At 48.5% G+C, this 18,148-nt stretch overlaps 1 long non-coding RNA gene across 1 annotated transcript in view; it reads left to right on the plus strand.

Moving 5' to 3' along the window:
- The first annotated feature begins 16,893 nt into the window (after positions 1–16,893).
- LOC116278554 (uncharacterized) overlaps positions 16,894–18,148 on the plus strand; it is a 61,664-nt gene continuing 60,409 nt past the window's right edge. The window contains exon 1 of the long non-coding RNA XR_012067876.1: positions 16,894–17,158. This is a non-coding gene — a long non-coding RNA (uncharacterized lncRNA). The remainder of the gene's footprint in view (positions 17,159–18,148) is intronic.

Consider the following 18,148-nt stretch of genomic DNA (forward strand, 5'->3'; position numbering starts at 1 on the left):
CTTGAGATTATCAAAATATCCCATGACAACAACCACAGCTTCTGGAGTCCCAGGGACCAATTTCGCATTTCAGCAATCAAGCACGTGTGGGGCTCAATCAGAGCCATCATGCACCTTGTCTGAAGAATCCAGGGGCCCTTGGGTTTGAAATCAGAATCCAGTGCCATAGTATCTGCCACTTTCATAGGCAGGACTGGGATTAGAGTTTGGTACGAGGCAGAGGATGCGGTTCAGCACTGTGGTAGCCTTTATGGTCCCATGCCGGCAGAATGAGAGAACAAAGAAGAGTGGTCGAGGTCCGCAGCGTGAGAAGATGAAGCATTTCCTTCAGCATTATCACTCAAGTGCAGATGATCCATTTGGGATGGCACTGAAATGTTACGGCAACGAGGACCTCAAGGTGGGGATGTGGGATCATTGTAGCAGTCTCTGATGCATGGCATCCTTGGATATGTTTACACAGATGTTTCTGTAGACAAAGAAGCTCTGGGAAGACCTTGTACTATTGGGAAATTCCCTTTGCAATAAAAAGGACACGTGCACTGTCAGGATGGGGTTTTGGAAGCATTCCAAATTGACATACAGCCGCCTGCTGAGCAGTACTTATTGGAAGCTTCATTTCCACAAGGGGTAGGGTTCTGTGCAGTTTCAGAGCTGTGACATAATCGTAATAAAAATGAAGTTCTACTAAACGACAAGAGTAGATTTTGTTCACGACAACAACGGCAAACCCAAGCAATTAGAGATATGCCACACTACATACAGAGAAAAATAACATGGCATCAGTGTCTAGGAAAAATTGTCCTCACAGAAATATCATGGAATTGCGTACAACCAAGAGACTAAAGTTTTCACTTAATCAAGCCCTGAAAGTCTACATTATATACCTGATAATACTTGACCAGTAGAGATACATAAGTATACTCAAAGAGAAAGAAAATACCATTTTCATTTCAAAAGAGTTTGAGGTTCCAGAAAATGCTTTAAAGAACTAGACTCCAAAACAATTCCAGAGCAAGCCTTGAAAACGGACCTGAGAGAAGCAATGAAGTACAATATTGTCTCAGAATCTCAAAAGATAGAATACTAGAAAAGGGGAAGAGAAAATTTAGCATGAGCCAAATAAATCAGAAAACTTGATGGATGAGATAATAGCAGGGGTAAAGTCAGTCCTAAGCTGACTAGATAATGTGGTCGAACACGTGAGTGACTGCAGAACAGGAGAACAGAAATGTCTTGATCTGAAGATGACATAGAAAAGCAACTTAAAACCAATGCAAACACTGCTGTTGAATCCTGGATAAGACAAAGCATGCAAAGCTAGGATTAATAGGATTCCCAGAAGGAAAAGTATGGTATGTATAGAAAAAAAATCTGAAAATGTATTTGGAAAAAAATCAGACTGAAACATGATGAAAGGCAAGAAATAAAAATCTATAAGCAAACATGAAGCACACAGCGTCCAAAGAAGGCGGAATCTCAAAAGATTTAAAGCAGCTGTATAATCCTTCATATCATCAAACTTCATAATCAAACCACTGGTTTAAAATGCACATAGGTAAAAGCAACTTAGTCACAACAGAACCTCCAGAGGGGTTTCAGCTGATATCTTGACAGATTCATTGCACGACAGGAAGCAGGGACAAGACACAGACCAAATTCTGAATGAGAAAAAGCTGTAGTCTAGTGTGGCCTATGCCACAAGACTGCCATTTAAAATACTGGCCAATGTAGGGAAATTCACAGACTGGCCAATCGTAAAAGAATACAGCAGTTCAAAATTTATCCTAAAAGAAAGATTGAGAATACTACCCTGAATAGAAAACAAGGAAGATGATCTGGAAATAAGAGAACCATCATTGGAAATGCAAGAGGTGCAATGAGTTGCAAAGAATAATCATAAAGTAATCAAAGAGGACGTCAAAATCCTAAGAATGGGAGAAGGAAGCAGGAAAACATAGGTGATTTTCAGCACTTTATATTCTGAATCAGCTTATGTGACTCTCTTAAACAAAAGGAGTGCTAGTTGGTGTAATGTGTTTGCAAAACAAGCAAACAACAAACAAACAAACAAACAAACAAACAAACAAAAGTTCACACACCAAAAGCATACGGTTGACTGACATATATCCGAAGGAACGAAGAAAATTCAAAAGAAAATACTCAAAATGATGTCAAGGACCATTCAGCATGCTCTGACACAGTTTCGCTGCATGCATGTACACAACACACTTGTATTTAGAAAACAGATATGTGCATTAATATTCATAAATATTGATCCATAAGAGCACATCGTGACCTAAACCAAATGACTATTTTCAATAAAATGGATCCATAGTCCATGATATAGGGTTACAAGCCGTCCATCAGGAGGAATGAATGGCATATTCAGGCCTACGAAGAGAATAAATGGCATATGCCTACAACAAAGACAAGCTGCTCTGCCAAACCACACTAAGAGCAAAAGAGACAGACAGTAAAGTGTATATTGGGATTGGTTTCGTTTCTAGGAAATTCAGCTCCCATGAAACAAATGGATCTATGTTCTGAGAGTGTGGGAGTTTCAGCAGAAAAGCAAGAGACAGATATGCATTCTGGGTGAATGGATATGACGCAAACGTAAGATTCCTATTGTGGGTCTTTGGGTACTGTTAACTGTTAGAAAGTTTAAAGACACGTGAATCCATAAAATTAACATGGACATCCTTCCTCCATTTGTACTGTGTATAGAGAACTGCACACAAGGAAAGAGGAATGGAATATAAGAACAATGGGGCACTAATGGAGAGAAACACACTTACCTTAGGAAACTCTCGTCTGATGCGGCCCCTCCCCCAACACTGACAAGATGCAGCGACCATTGGGGATGGCAGTTACCGGTTGAATTCCAGGTGGAATGTTGGTGTGTTCCGAGTGGCTTGTTGTGGCTGGTGGATCCAAGGTAACTGGGCAGAACCCTGTGGGTGGATCAGTGTCATGGAGGGGCTGCCGCCCTCTGTGAAGCTTGGGTTATGTCTCCTGTTCGGGAAGCTGTGTAAGTTCGAGATACTGCTGCTGCCCAATGGCCTGAGTTCACGGGTCTGTTCCCAGGACCTGAAAGGTCAGACAGTGGAATTTCTGCCTGTCTTCAGCTTACTGGTGTACTCCGAGTTACTTTGAGGCATTCCCAGTCCTGTAGAAGTCAACTTTATGGGAGACTGAAAGAGAAGTTTACGGAAAAGCTGGATGCGTTGTTTGAGGGGTGATGCGAAAACATTCATGTGTGTGGTTCTGCTACAATTGAGAATACTGGCATGGAGACTTCTGTACAGAATGCTAGGCTCGAAATTCTTTCATCAGACATACTGATCCTCACTGATATTGGCCTAAACCTGTGGAGGGTCAACGTGCACTTGAGGAAAGTACTCAATTCAATGTTACAAGAACAGTTCCAAGATTCTGGACTTCTAAACAGAGGAAATGGCAGAGATCATAAAAGCGCTCATGTTCATGGAACAGGTCATGAGAATCCACATATCACAAGGAGCAATTACAAACCTCTAAGACCTCCAAGCACCAAGCCCTGGTAAGCCTTCTCCCACGGTTGTGCCTTGCTATGAAGCACTTTCTCTTCCCTCCCCACCACTGAGGCATCCATTTCAAAGGATCAGCTCTGAGCTGAATGAATCCATTAGGAGCAGAGTAAGCCCCTCCTAGAATCAGAGTTCAACCACATTCACATTCTGTGTACGAAAGTGAACTCCTCCATGGTCAACTACACTCAACTAAAATAGAATGGAGTTGAATTCTGAGATCACAGCCTGAAATGGTAACCTTCCCGTAGATTCAGCAAATGCTAGGGTTATGTCTTCTTTGGAGTGAAGGGAGTGTGGTAAGTGAGGGGAATCTTTGACTGTATTAGGCTTTCAGTTTTTCAAGACAGTATAGGTAGCTATTATAAGTCAGTTATTGAAATGACCTGTAAAAGTCACCATAGACATTTAGGGACACATGTTTTGTGGATTGTCTTTTCCCTTCAGTCAAGCCCCAGGTGCAGGATATCATGGTGGTACAGTCTTGGATGGGTTAAATCGCTTTACCAAACATGATCAGATGATTAAATATTCTCATGGTTGATAGAAGAGCACCTGGTTCTACATAGACTAGCAAAGCTGCAGCAGTCTTCTCATAGCTATAATGCCTCTAAGTGCTTTTGGAACCAAGCCTACATATAAATATGTTGTTTGGGTTTCCTTCTTTTTTCCTAGAGAGAAAAGTTGCCCCTTGAATTACCAACATTGGCCAGTACGTGTTATTTTTAGGAAATTGCACCACATGCAGAAGGAAAATACAGAGTGGTGGTTATTTCATGGTTCCAATATTCATATCATGGTTTCTCATGTTGGTGAAAGCGTCAACATTAAAAGTTTCACCTGTCCCCTTCATCACTTTGGACTGCTATTTTACATTGTTTCTGTCTATTTTTCTCTTAGAGTTGACAAACTGGTATCTGAAAATGACAAGTCTGGTTTGTAGCTTGATTCAGTATGTTTCAAAGATTAACTTCATTTTCATACAAATTCCAAAATATGTAGATCAATTCCATTAACCATTTGAAAGACTGCATCTGAGGTATCAACACAATGTCAAAACTGGAGTCTTCAGACAATCCCTCCCACCATGGCTGTACAGATAAAAGAGCTAAATAAGAATCACATATCTGTGAGTTATGTCTGGAAAGTGTTGATTTATCGATGTCCAGTTGGAAGAGAACCAGTGCAAGCTTCGCTTACTCGCTGCCATGTACACAGCAAGATAAACTGCGACTCACCCAGGCCTTGGCTCAGGACACTTGACGAAGAGTGGTCTCTTATTTCCGAAGACAGAAGGAGACCTCCCAAAACCTGAAAGGAGGAGAAGGCAAAGTAGAAAATGGAAATCAGTGCAGGACCTGGCCTCTGGTGAAGGAGCAGCAAAGGTGAAACTCTGCATTACTTGGACACACACTCTCAAGCGGACAGGACGCATGGGATTGAAAGCACTGCACTGAGTGTTAGGAGAGTGCACAGCAGATGCTTGGCTGACAGAACTTAAAAATTCAGCACAGAATATCCCCACCATTGATTCCCAGACCAAGAACTGAGCTGCCAAGTTTGAGCTAGCAGAGGCTGTGCAAGATGTGGGACAGGGGTATGGATGATGGCACACACTGAGTCTCAGTGATCTGGAGAGTGTTGTGGATTGTTGTTGCTCCTATCAAGAGAGCAAACCGGCCTGGGACCCCATGAGAAAGCAACAACATTGGGGTGCGTGGTTGAGTTTATCAAAATCTCCCTTGGCCACCTCCACTGCATCTGCACGCCCAGGTACCAATTTGGCATTTTGCAAATCGAGCACGTGTGGGGCTCAATCAGAGCCATCATGAATCAGGTCTGAGGGATCCAGGGGGCCTTGGGATTGAAATCAGTATCCAAAGCCATAGGATCTGCCACTTTCATAGGCAGGACTGGGATTTGGGTTCTGGGGTGGAGGGGCTCCCCCAAGTGTCTGGACTTGACTCTGGGTGAGTTGGGCAGGTGGACAGTGGCTCACTGTGAGTCCAAGTCCAGTAGAGGAGGTAGTGGGTTAGATCTAGAAGGACTCCTTCTGTGGTGGAAGGGCACACAAGGGAGGCAGGAGGCCAAGTCCAGGTGGCTGAGAACAGGGCATATCCTGCGTAGGCCTGCAGGGCATATGAAAGCATCCAGTCTACAGAAGGTGGAAACACGTTCCATACAAGGGCTTAACTCAGATGTCACCTTCTCACAGAAGCCTTCCCTGCCTGCACAGTCTACAGGGACAGCCTTCTCCATGCATATCTCCCCAGCAGACACCTGCTTCATTTCCTGCATAGCAGTCAGGACCAGGGCCCCTGCTCCGCACCCAGCCGTAGTTCCGCTGCCCAGAGGGAAAGCCCTCACAGGAGCCATCAAGCCCTGCACGACCTGGGCCCCACCTCTCTGTCTCCCCTGCCATCACTGTCTCCACCTGGCCCTCTCCTCCTCCACCCTGCACTCCTGACTTCCCCAGCCCTATGTCCCTCCTAACATGTTGTGTGTGCTCACTGTGTCTCACCCACTGCATGCCTCCCACCCAGGTCAGTATCCAGCACACAGTAGGGTTCAGTAAGTAGAGAATGAATGAATCATCATCACTGCTGGGAAGACTTTTGCCTGTGGCCTACAGTGATCACACACCCGGCACACATTCGCTGAGGTCCTACTGTGTGCTGGGCGGGTTCCAGATACCGGGCACAGCAGGGAGTGAAGCAGGCGGGTCTCCATTCTCATGCAGCAGACAGCCTGGTGGGGGACACAGAGAAAATTAAGTAAAATATACACAATGTCTGGCGGTGATAAGTTCCATGGAGAAAAATAAGGTCAGGGAGGACATTTGAGCAGATTCATGGAGGTGTTTAAGAAGCAGGTGGAGAGAGATCCTGGCTGAAAGAGCAGCCAGTGTAAAGGCCCTGAGGCCACAGTGGGATGCACGTGGAGTGTCTTAGTTATCCATGTGAGTTCTTAGTCCTGCTTTGAGTATGTATGTTGCTTTTATTTGTAAACCTTGATTTCACCTTTATAGAAATTAACCTGCATCATCAATCTGCATAATTTAGCCAATTCTGTTTCAGGTGTTGTGGGCACAATGGCGGGCTAGTTACTTGGGTTGGTAAAGAAGTACCAGCTTCTGAGAAGGGTTTAGGAAAGTTTAATAGGGACACTGCTATAGGCCACATCGGGCCCCAAAGAAAAGAGGTGCCTGCATGAGCACCAAGGTTAGGTGTGTGGGGTCTGTTATTGGGGGGTGCTGTGCACACAAGGAGGAGGGGGCTGCATGATCAATTCATGCACAGGTACCTGGTTGGTAGTGAGATCTGTCAGGGGCTTCTCTGAACAACAGACTTTACCACTTTGATAAGGGCAGGATGTGAGGCCTCTCTTCCTGGAGCAATGAGTTTTCCTAGGGTAAACACACAGCAAGTGAAGATGTTTTATAGCTTGTGGAAATGCAGGTGTGCAAAGGGTCCTGCAGTGGGGAGTGGGAGGTAAGGTGCCACTGGGCTCTAGGCACACAGAGAGCCCAGGGGTGAGGATGTATGACTCTGAAGAGTGACAGCTGGCTTCACACCAGGGACTTTATGTGGAAACAGGAGAATCTAGGTTGTCAGCACGTGTCTACTTAGTGACCTCCCTAAGCCCAGCTCTGTCAGGCACCAGGTGGCTGTGAAATGAACATGAAGGTCCCCACCCTGAGGACCCCAATGAATGAACATGTTCACATCCTCAAGCCCCTTCCCCTGCACCACCGCCCCACCTCATCTGGGTCTCAGGCTCTGACCCTGACATCAGTGGCACCTTCGTTCCCTACATCCAGCTCCTCTGGACGTCTCTGTGATGAGCTGTTCCAGGTCAGTGAGCCCCAAACTGAGCTCTGCATTTACACCATGATTGCTTCCTCCCTGTGAAACCCCTCATGAAGGAGCCACCACTAGCAGGATTCTTCGCCCTGAGGCTCTGCCTTCCCCACCCCTCCGATGTCTCCCAGCCCATGATCCCCTCTGGAGATCGTTATCATCCTCTCACTCCCACATCAGTCTTGGGCTGCACACCAAATCCCTCTTCACAATCTCCCACAAGACGGGTCCAGGTCCACTTGGGGAAACTGAGGTGACACAGGCAGGTGTTGCTGGGAATGAAGAGCCGGATCCTGGAGCAGAGAATAGACAAGGGCTCCCAATCCACCAGAGCACAGGTTAAAGTGGTGGCAAGACACCCATAAAGGGTGAGGCAGGCATCACACTGCAGCCTCGCCCTCTACTTCCCCAGGGTGCCCTGTGTTTCCTGCTTTGGCCTGGGGGTCTTCCCTCCTCACTCTCTGTTAGAGGGGGGCCCATTCATTCATTCACACCCTCATTCACCATGTAAATGGGTCCTGCTCAGTGCCAGGCCTCAGCTAGATGACAGCTCATCCTTGGGGACACAGCTCAGATCTCACCTCCTCCATGAAGCACTTCTGGATTCCCACCCCTCCTGCAGCTCCTCTGGCCTCAGCTGTGACCACTAGGGCTGTGACCACACTCTGATTACCTCCCAAGTCTGTGAGCTCTGTGAAAGCCCTGGGCCCAATGTGGAAAGAGAATCAGAAAAATGGGGCCAAAAGGGGCTAAGAAAAATGTTACTAGTTCTCTATTACAGAGAAGGGCACCGAGCAAAGAGAGGGCAGTGTCCAACCAAAGCCACAGAGGAGAGTCTCAGTGAGCCCTCCCATGGCCCTGTTACTAGTTCTCTGTTACAGATGAGGACGCTGAGGCACAGAGAGGGAGCAGGGTCCTGCTATAGCCTTGGCCCCACAGCCTGTGTCCTTTATGACTAGCTCCATGATGCCAGCATGGGTGTGGGCCTGGAATGGACATTGAAAGCAGCCTGACCCCCAGGCCCCCTTCATACACAAAGTCAGTCTCAGGAAACACCCCTCAAGACCTACTCTACACCCCTGGGATTGGGACCTGACTGCTGTTCCTGGAAGCTGGCTGGGCTTCTCTGTGAATTGGCCCAGGAGATGCTTGGGACAGCCACAGGGCCCTGAGGCTCCCTGTCCCCAGCTGAGCAGCTCCGGTCCCCTTGACTGTCCCTGGCAGAGGCCTGATGACACGAGGTGTTGGCCGGGTAGCCAGGTGTGCTGTGGAGATGAGGAAATGGGGGCACCATGCAGGTACATGCAGAGGTTCAGGTATTCACTCAACAATCATTAATTCGCGCCTTGCAGGGTTGCTGGCCTGGGCCCAAGTCTGGGTGTCCAGTAGTGAATACAGTCAACCCCTTGAGCCTTCTGTAAAAGCAGTGCTCAGAGAAACGGGCCCTCAGTGCCCCCATCCTGCTCCCCATGAACAATCACACTGAGATGATGCTGCGGCCGTGGTTCCCAGTGGAGGGTGAAGGGAGGGGGGACACCCAAAGTGGGCACCGACCATGAGCCTGGACACTGGAACCAGATGGCCTGGGCTCTGTAACCTGGGGTGGTCCCCTCACCTGTCCTCTCTGTGCCTCAGTTACTTCTGCTGCAGAAATGGGTGACAACGCCTGTCCCTGCCCCACAGATTTCCACGAGGAGTCAGTGAGCTACTCTTTCTTAGGCGTGTAGGACAGTGTCTGGCCATGGGTCAGGATCCCGCTCACCTCACAATAGTCTGTCCCACTTTAAAGATGAGAAAGCCAAGGCTGAGGGGGTTATGAGACCAGCCCGGGCTCGCCCCCTCCTCATGCTCTACTGCCCAGCTCTCCTGCTTTCACATCATCCCTCTGCCCCAATATCCACCCAGCAAAGTAGGTGCTGAGAATCTCTGAGCAAATCAGATTATGAACGGAGGCACGCCCTCTCCCCATCTTGGGCTCTTGGGGCGGTGGGCAGGAAGGGGATATTGGGATCTCCCAGACTGTCCAGGAGGCCCAGCATGTCCGTCACTTCATTTCCACTCAACACGGAGTAGGTGTGTGGCCAAGGGCCAGAGGGCACTGGAATAACCCAGGGTGGGTGCATGCCAGGTAGGTGTGGGAGGCACAGAGTGGCCCCTGGGAGACAATGTCCAGGCAGCCAAGGTGCACAGAATGAGGGTGCCCAGATGAGTCAGAGGACAGAGTCCAGCCTGGACACCATCCCCTGCTGGACCCTGAGCTGGGGTGAGAATTGGGACAAGCCAGGGCCCCGCTGGGACTCCTCCTCATCCAGCAAAGAAGTGAGGAAAAGATAAGGAGACAATGGAAGCTGACCCCACCGTGCTCCCTGTGTGAGGGCGCTGCTTCCAGGATCCTGGAGGTTCCTTAGAACCTTGCGAAGTGGCTGCTGGTTCCAGCCCCATGTGGGCAGAAGAACTGAGACAGGGAGGACAGAGTGACTCAGGACAGAGCTAGGATTCGGCCCAGAGTGTGTGCTGGGCCTCTCGCTGAGAGCAGCCTCTGGGTATCATGGACTCAGGAAGTGTCTTGTCCTCCCTCTTAAGGCTCCTGGCATGTTAGGCAGGAAAGGTCCCAGTGCCCATACCTGGGCCTCTCTGGGTGATGCTGACATGTGGGATCATGAAGGTCCTGGAGAAGGAGAGAGAATATGGGCTGGGTGTCAGGTCTGCATCAGACCCTAGTGATGCCCCTAATGTTGTGTGACCTGGAAACTTTCCCTGACCTCTCTGTGCCTGGCTTTCCAGCCCTGACTCAGATGACTGCTGTGCTTGGCACACAGTAGGACCTCAATCAGAGAGAAAAGCCAGCCCTTCCCCAGGAACCTCTTCTCTTACAGGTCCAAAGCTAAGCCCATGTGGCACACGTCACCAGAGCTGAAACTTGACAAACAGGGCAAGTGAAATCTAGCAACTCCTCCCTCCTGCCTGAGGCCCTTCCCTCCTCAGTGACAGTGGCTCAGAGCAGGTCTCTGCATCCCAGAAGTCTGAACTGAGCCTTGTGACCTGGGGGAGTCCCTGTTCCACACAACTTGGTTTCCAGGTCCTTCCAACAAGACACAAGAGCACCTGCTCAGTGTCTTAGCTGCAAGGTCCTCCCTTTGCAAATTGCCCCATCACATCTGGGCTAGAAGATGTGAGTTCCAGGGCACATGACCATCCAAATGATGACTTCAGGGAAACTGCACTCTTCAGAGCCACCTCCTAGAAGGGGTAGTGACCCACGGTTATGCACAGTTTTATCAGAACACAGCCCTCACCCACCCACCATTGGAAACACGTGAGAAGCAGAGATTCCCAAATGCCTGGACCCCTGTCATCCAGAAAGCAGAGGTCAGGGTAACAGACAGAAGGGGAGAAAGTACTTTCAGACCATATATCTGATAAGGGGTTAACACCCAAAACATATAATAACTCTTACAACTCAACAGTAAAAAACAAGCAACCTGATTTAAAAAGTGGGCAGAGGAACTGAATAGACATTTTTCCAAAGAAGGCACACAGATGGCCAACAGGTACTTGAAAAGGCGCTCAACATCACACATCATCAAAGAAATGCAAATCAAAACCACAGTGCGATATCCCCTCCCACCTGTCAGGATGGCTGTCATCAAAATACAAGAGATAACAAGTGCTGGCGGGGGTGTGGAGAAAAGGGAAACTTGTGCAACGTTGGTGGGAATGTAAACTGATGATGTCACTCTGGAAAAGAGTAAGGAGGCTCCCCCAAAATTTAGAATTAAAACTCTCATATGATCCAGCAAGTCCACACCTGGGGATATATCCAAAGGAAATGTAATCACTATTTAAAGAGACAACAGTGCCCTCATGTTCACTGCATCATTATTTACAATAACCAAGATATGTAAACAACCTAAGTGTCCATCAACAGGTGAATGGATACAGAAAATGTGATGTGTGTGTGTGTGTGTGTGTGTGTGTGTGTGTATGTATATGTATATATGGTTATATGTGTATATATATGTATATATGCATCATATATATGCATCATATATATATGCATCACATACATATATATATGTATATGTGTATATATATATATAATGGAATCTTATTCAGACATTAAAAAAATGAAATCCTGCCATTTGGGACAACTTGGATGGACCTTCAGGGTGTTATGCTAAGTGAAATAAATAAGACAGAGAAAGACTAATACCCATGATCTCATGTATATGTGGAACCTACAAAATAAACCGAAACCCATAGAAACAGAGATCAGGTTGGTGATTGCCAGAGGTGAGGGAGGGGGTGGTTGAAATTGGTGAAGATAATCAAAAGGTGCAAACTTCCGGTTATAAGACAAACAAGTCCTGGGGTCATAACGTACTGCAGGGTGACTGTAGTTAACAACACTGCGTTGTGCATTTGATAGTTGTTAAGAGAGTACCTCTTAAAATTTCTCATCACAAGGAAAATAGTGTGTGACTATGGGTGGTGACAGATGTCAATCAAACTTAATGCGGTGATCATTTAACAATATGCACATGTAACAAGTCATTATGCTGCACACCTAAAGCCAACAAAGTTATGTGACAATTGTATCTCAGGAATACTTATCTCAGGAAGCGGGGGTGTGAGCCTGGACTACCTACTGCAGGAGCTGCCTTTGCCCTCCAACAGCAGAGGGTGGTATTTGTGACAGGGACTGTAGGTCCCACAAAGCCTAGAATGTTTACTGTCTGGACCTTCACAGGGAGAGAGTGCAGACCCTGCCCTGGAATCCGGTGGTCATGGCAGCAACAAAGGCCTGCCAGTGTGTAGGCTCAGCACAGACAGCTCCTGTGCTCTGCTGTCACCCCATTTACTCCCCTCCCCACCCTCAGAGGGAGAGGCTTCAACGTCCCCATTTTACACATGAGAAAACTGAGGCTCATTTGCTTTGAATTATTGACCAAGTGGTGAGGGAAGTTTTGAACCCCAGTGTTCTGATTTCAAAGCCACATCTCAATCCTGATTTTTAGAAGGTGGAGGTCCAGGCACTGGGGACCCTCTACCTTCCTCACCTGTAGTTGTAGTCTGGGGCCACCATCCCTGAGGCGTCTGGGTGAACACACTTAATCTGCTTACTCTGCACCAGCTGAGCCCTTGGCTGCCACTCTGCTGTCGCTGCCTGACACCAGCTGAGGTTTTACAAGTGAACCATCACTCCCCTGCCAGCCCACCTGCCCTGCCATGTGGGGCAGGCCCCTTCTAGCCTGGTCATTCTAAATCCTTAGCGCACACATTTGCACAACTGCATCAAAAGAGCCCCATTCCCTGTGTGGAGGTGTTGACAAGGGGAAAGGAGGAGAGTTTGGGGCGGTCCCTTACTCTGAAGGTGACACGTGAAAAGGACACATTCATGTCCATAATGGCACTCAGTTTGAAGCTAAGGACGTGGTCCCAGCGAGGGATAAATGCTGGGAGGCTACAAGGCTGCTGAGAAATGGGCTTGACTATTGGATTGCAAATGTGTAATTTAATATAAAAATCAGCCCCCTGGATGATAAGAATTTGCCCCTAATGCCAGAATTGGCCATCTGACCCTTGGACACCCCTCAGTTCCAGGATGTAATTATCTGAGCATGGGGAGGCTTAACTTGTGGTACTGTCCTCTCAGTCATGGTGCACCTGCCCACGTGTGCACCCATGGACTGCAGTGCTCACACATCAAGGCGCCTCTCATGCCCGGCCAAGGAGGTCCAGGTCATAAGGAAGGAATGACAGACTGTGAGGTCACACGTGTGCCTTTGCAAGGGTGAATGCTGTATAGAGAGGAGCCCACCCCTCCCCTCCCCACCCTCACCTCCAGGAGGAGTGATGGAGTGAGCAGGACTCCTGAGCCCCTAGGCTTAGCAAGCATCCTGGCTGAGGGTGGGGAGGCTTCCCACTCTGAAGTCATAGGTCAGATGGTAGATTGGGGTCCCACCCCCACAGCTCACCAGCAAGCCCCTCTAGTCTGTTTTCTCCTCTGTAAACTGGAACCCAGTCACCCTCACCCTCAGACGTGGGGGCACACTGTGTAAATTACAACACAAAACTCTGGGCTGTTCCAAGTGCCCTGGGGTGTCCAGCCCTGAGGCCGGGCAGGTGGGAGAAGAGAGGTGTGGGTTAGCAGGTGTGACAGCAGAGCTGAGACCCGGCTGAGTGTGTGCACTCTAATATCCAGGAACTGGGAGTTGCCACTAGCAAATCTGTTCCCTGAGGCCATGTTTACTCTCCCTTGTCAGTTACAACCCCCTGTTTGAACAGAGGGCTCTGGAATCTATTAGCCACATCATTGCCTGTCACCACACTGTTGCAGTTCCAGGGTCTCCATTTAGCCAGCTTGAAGGAATAGTCAAAAATTTTACTTAAGTGACAGAAAACCAAAGTGACTTAAGGAAGCAAACAGGGCGGGAGAGAATGACTTACTTGAGGCGTCCACAGGGAGACAGCTTCAGGCAGGGCTGTACCTGGTGCTCAGAGACATCAGAAGTCATCCTTCCCCACCTCTGGGCTCTGCCACTGGTGCCATCTTCACATCGCCCTGCCTTTATGAGAGCAAGACAGCCACCAACTGCCACAGGCTGACATCACCACCCCTCAACTCCCAACTGAAATAGAACTTCTCTTCTCCCAGGATTCCAGCAACTAGGCCTGACCTCCGTGGAGCCTGATTGGGCTGGTGCCCAGCCCTGAGCCAATCACAGTGGCCAGGGAGGATGGAAAATGCTGATTGGCCAGATCAAGGGCATGTGACCATCCTCTCCAGGAAACCTGTGAGCTGTTCACCTGTTTCCAGGTAGGGAGAGTGTGATGTCTCCCAGAGGATCCTGCTATTAGCACAACCTGCAGGTGGCATAATGAGCTGGAATGAGCCTGTCTGCTTGGTGACAAGTGACAGGTCACTTAGTGGTTCCCTGCTCCAGGGAGGGAGGCATATCCACACAGTATTGGGGCTTCAGGGCCAGAATATAGCAGAAAAGCCTCCCAGTCTCCCAAAAGGTGGGAAACTAAGCAGTGACACTGGAAAGGCACTCCTCTCTGTGGCCCTTGGCTTTCTCCTTGTTACAGTGGAGAGTGCAGTGCTGCCCCTCACAGCTCACCTCCCTGCTGGGAGGCCTTTGCAACAGGTGGAGAGTGCTTGGAAAAGCCCACTTATTCTGAGGAACTGTTGTTGCTCCTGGTGGGGTCATTTTCATGTCATTTGTGAGGTGGGCCCTGAGCGGTCCCTCCCTGATCTGGGGGCACAGACACCCACAGAAACTGGACCCAGTATTGCTATTCATTAAAAAATGACTTACCGAGCACCTACTGTGTGCCAGATTCCCAGGGTAGAGCAGTGATGTTGACAGCACAGACCTCTGCCTCTCCTTCTCTCTGCATCCCAGGTGGGGTCACCAATCAGAGTGGAAGTTCAGCAAGCAGAGGACATGGACAGAGCCTTGTGGGAATCCCTGGGTTTTTCTCTGTGCTGAGGGCCCTAGCAGCACACCGATTGTGGGACTCAGTACCCGCAGGACCCAGCATTGATGGGTAAAGGAGAGGGGCATTTCTACAAGCCCATCCTCACTAACCCCAGGCTCTGGAGGGCAGCTCCACTCTGCTCAAACCCAGGGGGCATCTTCCGCCATGCTGATCATCCTCTGGTATTACTCCCCGCTCAGATGAACTTTTCCCTGTGGCAGCTACACTCAGAATATGTGTTTGCTTCTTTCCCTTGTGGTTAAGTGGACTTCAGATGCGTGATAGTACTGGAATGGCTAAGCCTCTGGGCAGATTACTGGGTGACCCATGGACCTGGTTGCACACGGTGAGCTCCCTTCTGCCAACAAATGGACCAGGCCCCGTCCACTCTTCTGTCTGTTCTATCTCACTTAATCTGCACAGACACTCTGTGCAGGACATCCTGTTATCCTCCATCTCTGCTGACCTCAGGTGGACAGAGAAGGATTGGGTTTGAGAAAGTTGCCCAGGGCACATGGTTGACAAGTGGGGAGCTAGGGATGTGCACCCTGGTCCCAGGAGTCTGGATCATGGAAAGGCCTGGGTGGGGCAGCTTATTGCAAGGGGAAGTCCTGCCCAAGCCCCTCCCATGAGAGCCCACGCACCCGCACATGTAGCAGAGTCAGCATTTCCTGGACCAGGTGGACAGAACCTCAAAACTTCTTTGCAAACAGATTGTTTCCATGTTCTTTTGCAAACACAGAAAGGCCATAGGCCAGGGAAGGATAAGGCCAAGAGTGTTTTCATTGGAGAGAGTGAAGGACAAGTGTGAAGACACACAGCACTCCCAGCAGCCCTCTCGACAGAGCCTGCCACTGGGTGAGCAGCTACCGTGACTACCTATCATAACCCTGTGAGGTTCATGCCTGTTCAACCCTGCCTGTGAGAAGAGCAAAGTGAAGCTCAGAGAGGTGCGGGGACATTCCAAAGACAAAAAGATAAGGTGGGATCATCACCACCATGCTGTGCTGGGACAGGCAGTCACCTGTCACACTGCTCATGCACAATCTGCTGGGAGTAGTGAAGGCCTGATAGGAGCACAGAAACACTGTGGTGAAGGTGATGTTTCTACCTGGGACAGCTGGTACTGGGGACTCTAGTTGATTCTTCATTGTGCCTGCTTTGGGTGTCAACATGTTGCAGCCTCATGCAGGGGAATGGGCTGTCTCCTTTCCACACCGGTGCAAAAGGAAGAGCATGTACACACTGGCATCACCATAGACCACCGACAGGATCAGGATCTGGAGCTCAGAGCAGAAACTGCCAGCACCTCAGGAACTGGTGCTTTAAAAATATATTTGATTAGAGGGGAGTGATAAGCAGTTGATCCCTTCAAAACATTCTGTTATCTGAGGAACAATAGCACCTGCGCATTGTAAGAGCATAACTCAGCCGTCAATAACCATCACTATAGGTATGAGAAAACAGAGTGTTAGGAGTTACAAAAGTGTCTCAAGATCATGCAGGTCAGAACTGAGGACCATCCAAAGCATGGGCTACATGATAGCCCTTCTAAGCTACCTGAGGCTTGGTCTGCTCTTGACACGGCAGATGGTTCTGAGAAAACCACACTCCTCAGAGGACCCCAGGAAGTTGCCAGATTTGAGTTTAGGTTCCTGATCATCTTCTAAGTCAGGAATTTTGAGATTCTAGGGCACCTGTTCTTACTCCAGAACAGAATCTGATTCAGGCGGGATTCCAAGGACTGAGGCATGTGCCAGGCAAGAGAGCAGGCATGGCTGGATGAGACATCACCAGTGCCATCAACAAAGAGGCCAGGGCACTGAGATTTCCAGTGATTTAGCATCCTGGCTGGGAGGGGTCATGTTTTCTATTGTGAGTTCTGAGTATCCTGCACTGCCCTCGAGGACCTACAGGGGGCGCGCAAAGCCAGCGTGTCTTAGGTAGCGGTGCGCATGCGCAGTCCGCGCCAGCAGCCAGCGTCTTCCCTGGCGGCGGAGCTTGTTTTCCTCAGGAGGGAGCTGGGGCAGCCATGGCGGCTCCGGGACGCGCGGCCCGGGTGTCCGCGGGAGGAGGACGCTCCCCGCCTGCTGTCTGAGGTTATACCGGTTTCCCGCGGCCTGAGCCCACTTCCTGTCGGGGTGTGTGTGGACCTGACGGAGCTGGGGCCCCGGCCGGGCAGGAGGGTACGGGTGCGCTGGCGGGCCCGCTTCGACTATTCTCCTCGCCCGCCGGGAGCGGGTGAGTGTCCGTGTCCATCCGGGCCGCGGGGGTGTCCGAACCCCTAGTCCTCACCGCCCGCGTCCCCCCTCCCCCGCGTGATCGGAGGTGTGTACACCGCGGGTCAGGAGCGGGGATGCGAGTGTAATGGGAAAGGGGCTGAGAAAGTACTGAAAGAGTTAAAGAGAAGTGTGTAAAAGCACATTATGTTAACTTGTATATTTTAAGTTTGTCGAAGTCAGAGTTTATTATGCTTTTACTTTCCTGTCTTTAAAGGAATGCAATCATTTATTTTATACTTAAAATATGCTTCTCAGCTTATTTCGTTTTCAAGTCAAAATACTGCCATGGTTGGCATTTTCTCAAAATTTAGTGACAGTCTTAAATATGTGTAAATATAAACTCATTGAAAAAACCTTGCAGCATTCCAGGGTGAGTACTCTTGTTAAAAATAATATCTAGGAAACTACCAAATTATTACAAAAATATAATTAAAAATTTTTTGAATCACTTTCAGAAGTTCCAAACACAGTGGTATTTTAAAAACACCAACCACTGCATAGTGCTTAAGACCATTTAAGATGAAATATATTCAAACCTAAACCTTCAGAATACTGAAAAGGCAGGACAATGGCTGCTTTTTCATTGCAAATACATTTTCTATTCATAAGTGCAAAATACGAAGGTATTCAGCTTAATGTATATCTTTATTCAAAAGGTGACAGACTATAATCACCTTATTTTTTATTTTAAGACTATTTCTCATAAAAATTGATATTTTTATCTGTAGGATCTTAATTGTCCATTCGGTTATTCCTTTGGTTTATTTTCTTTAACAGAGACTGCATTCTTGTGTCTTGTTAGAGTTTTTAATTCTCCTAACCTATTCCAAGTGACTTTCTGACACTGATAGTAAATAAGGAAAGAGGCCTTATAGTAACTGTGCATCTTTTCATGTAGTGAGTTTTTTTTTTTTTTGGATAACTTTTTTACAATTTCTACTTGGTTCAC

This window comes from Vicugna pacos, unplaced genomic scaffold (genome assembly GCF_048564905.1).
Source record: "Vicugna pacos unplaced genomic scaffold, VicPac4 scaffold_5, whole genome shotgun sequence".
Lineage (NCBI taxonomy): Eukaryota > Metazoa > Chordata > Mammalia > Artiodactyla > Camelidae > Vicugna > Vicugna pacos.